The following is a 3,560-nucleotide window of genomic DNA, read 5'->3' as shown; positions in this document are numbered from 1 at the left end:
CTCTGCCACCATTGAAGATGGGGATGTTCATGGAGCCTCCTCCTCCCGTTAGTTGTTTAATTGTCCACCATCATTCACGACTGGATGTGGCAGGAATGCAAGCTTTGATCTGATCCGTTGATTGTGGAATCACTTAGCTCTGTCTATAGCATGTTGCTTCCGATGTTTAGCATGCATATTGTCCTGTGTTGTAGCTTCTTCACCAGGTTGGCACCTCATTTTTACATACATTTGGTGCTGCTTCTGGCATGCCCTTCTACACTCCTCATTGAACCAGGATTGATCCCCTGGCTTGTTGGTAATGGTAGAGTGAGGAATATGCCGGGCCATAAGGTTACAGATTGTGCTGGAATACAATTCTGCTGCTGCTGATGGCCCACAGTGCCTCATGGATGCCCAGTTTTGAGCACCTAGATCTGTTCTGAATCTATCCCATTTAGCACGGTGGTAGTGCCACGTTGGATGGTGTCCTCAGTGTGAAGACGGGACTTCGTCTCCACAAGCTCTGTGCGGTGGTCACTCCTACCAATACTATCATGGACAGATGCATCTGCAACAAGTAGATTGGTGAGGACAAGGTCAAGTAGGTTTTTCCCTCGTGTTGGTTCGCTCACCACCTGCCGCAGGCCCAATCTGGCCGCTATGTCCTTCAGGACTCGGCCAGCTCAGTCAGTAATGGTGCTACTGAGCCACTCTTGGTGATGGACATTGAAATCCCCAACCCAGAGTACATTCTGTGCCCTTGCTACTCTCAGTGCTTCCTCCAAGTGGTGCTCCACATGGAGGAGGACTGATTCATCAGCTGAGAGGGCGGTAAGTGGTAATCAGCAGGAGGTTTCCTTGCCCATGTTTGACCTGATGCCATGAGATTTCATGGGATCCAGAGTCAATGTTGAGGACTCCCAAGGCCACTCCCTCCTGACTGTATATCACTGTACCGTCACCTCCGGTCGGTCTGTCCTGCTGGTGGGACAAGACATACCCAGGGATGTTGATGGAAGAGTCTAGGACGTTGGCTGAAAGGTATGATTCTGTGAGTATGGCTATAGCAGGCTGTTGCTTGACTCGTCTGTGGGACAGCTCTCCCAATTTTGGCACAAGTCCCCAGATGTTCGTGAGGAGGACTTTGCAGGATCGACTGGGCTTGGTTTGCCTTTGTCGTGTCCGGTGCCTCGTGGTCCGATGCTGGGTGGTCTGTCCAGTTTTATTCTTATTATGACATTTTGTAGCGAGATTGGGCCAGACCGGGTAAGGACGGCAAGTTTCCTTCCCTAAAGGGTATTAGTGAACCAGATGGGTTTTTACAACAATCTGGTAGTTTCATGGCCACCATTACTGATGCTAGTTTTTTTTAATTCCAGATTTTATTTAATTAATTGAATTTAAATTCCCCAGCTTCCGTGGCGGGATTTGAACTCATGGGCCCGATGTTAGCAGGGCTGCGGGTTCTCGGCGGGGGGGCTATCGGGCGCGTGGGTAACGCGCCCGGTGAAATTTGTCAGCTGTAGCAGACAATCCACTAATTGGATCCACTTACCTGCTCCTCCGGGTTCCCCACTGCTGATCTGCGCGTCGGGCGGACTGCACATGCGCAGTAAGATCTGTCAGCTGAAGGAGCTCTATTTAAAGGGGTAGTCCTCCACTGACAGATGCTGCAACAAATAGCAAAAATTACAGCATGGAGCAGCCCAGGGGGAAGGCTGCTCCCAGTTTAATGATGCCTCACTCCAGGTATCAATACATGGGGTGAGGAGGAGGGGGAGGACAGAGATCTTCCTCCCAGCGGGCGGGAGGAAGCGGCCTGCCTCTGCCACCAGGAAGGCCTGGCTCGAGGTGGCAAAGGAGGTCACCAGCGCAACCAACATATCGCCCACCTGCATACAGTGCAGGAGGCGCTCCAATGACCTCAGTAGGTCAGCCAAAGTGAGTACACGTAGTCTTTCCCCTACACTCCGTCTGCCACATCACTGCCCCCACCCCACATCTCCTTCAGCACTGCCAACACTACTCTGTCACATCACCCCTCATACCCACTCAAACCTCATCCTCATCTTACCCGCACCTACTCACCTCGCCAGTACTCATCCCGCCACTACCACTCAACCCAATCCTCATACAATCTCATGGCTCTATCCCATACTCACCCTCTCGTGCATCTCTTTTATGGCCAGCCTCACTCAACCTGCCACTACCTGTGCTGCAGCCACAGGGCATGCATCACATATGTGCAATAGGCAGCGTAAGGCAAACGTGTCGTGAGCATGAAGGGGATGCACAAGGGTGTTTGAGGAGAAGTTGTTGAGGGCAATGGTGACTTTGACAGCGACAGGTAAGAAGATGGTGCTCGGGCCAGCCAGGAGAAGCTTGGCATGAAAGAGGCTGCAGATGTCCACGACTACATGTCGGGTGACTCTGAGCCTCCGTGTGCACTGCTGCTCAGAGAGGTCCAGGAGGCTGAGCCTCGGTCTGTGGACCCTGTGGCGAGGGTAGTGCCCTCTGCGACGCATCTCTCTCTACGGTAGCCCTCCCTCCTGCTGTACAGGTGGATGTGTCACAGCACTCTGTTGTGGAGCTCCACGTGTCAGAGGTGGATGGCGTGGATGGCGATGCTGTTCGCCCTCCGAGGAGGTCATGACTGCAGCTACGGCGGCCCCCATCTGCAAGATGTACATCTGAGGGGGTCCGCAAGGTAGGTACATGTCTCCGGACCCCGGGGTAAGTGTGCAGGTTGGTGACTTTGACTGTCAGGAGGAGGGTGGTGGAGGCCAAACTTTGTCCCAAGTGACAGAGTGGCCTCCTGCAATGGGTGAGGGTCGCCCCCCCACCTGTCAAATGGACCTTTGCAGCTGCCACAGGCTGACAGCTGCAACACGTCCATTTGACCTGGGAGTGTTTCCCCCAGTGTGGGAAACAGTCCCAGTTTGCTCTAAAATCCCACCCCTCCTCACATAATCCCTTAATCAGGTCAGTTAATGACCTGAAATACCTAAATAAATACTTTCAAGTGGCATCCTGCTGGCTTTAATTGCCTGCGGGATTCCCACCAGCGGGGGCTGCACGCGCACGCCGGCGCGTCAGCGGGGAACCCGGAAGCGCGCGGGTTCGGGGCGGACTCCGGTCCAGCTCCGGGATTCTCTGATTTTCGGAGCCCCCCCGCCAGGAACGCACCCGATAGCGGGTGCTAAAATGACGCCACATGACTCTGGATTATTGGTTCAGGCCTCTGGATTACTGGTCCAGTTACATTAGCACTATGCTACCGTATCTCATAGCATTAGAACAATGCAAATTATAGGGCAATACAATAGGGTTGGGACAGGGTGGATAGAAGCAGACTGTTTCCAGCAGTGGAAGTGTTAAGAACGAGGGACCATGGATGCAAGATTACGGCTGGGAATTTCCTTCGAGCTGCTCCTGCTCCGCCGCCATGACTTCCCCAAAAGTGCAGTGGAAACCTAAGGAAACTCCTGGCCTTAATTTAAGAGATTTAGAATGAGTGCAAGAGGAACTTCTCAACAGAGAGCTGTGAGGGGGTAAGTTCCAGGGTTAGTGGTTGAGGC

This window comes from Heptranchias perlo, chromosome 14 (genome assembly GCF_035084215.1).
Source record: "Heptranchias perlo isolate sHepPer1 chromosome 14, sHepPer1.hap1, whole genome shotgun sequence".
NCBI classification, from domain to species: domain Eukaryota; kingdom Metazoa; phylum Chordata; class Chondrichthyes; order Hexanchiformes; family Hexanchidae; genus Heptranchias; species Heptranchias perlo.
The sequence above is the reverse complement of the archived record's forward strand: the minus strand, read 5'-3'. Positions refer to the sequence as shown.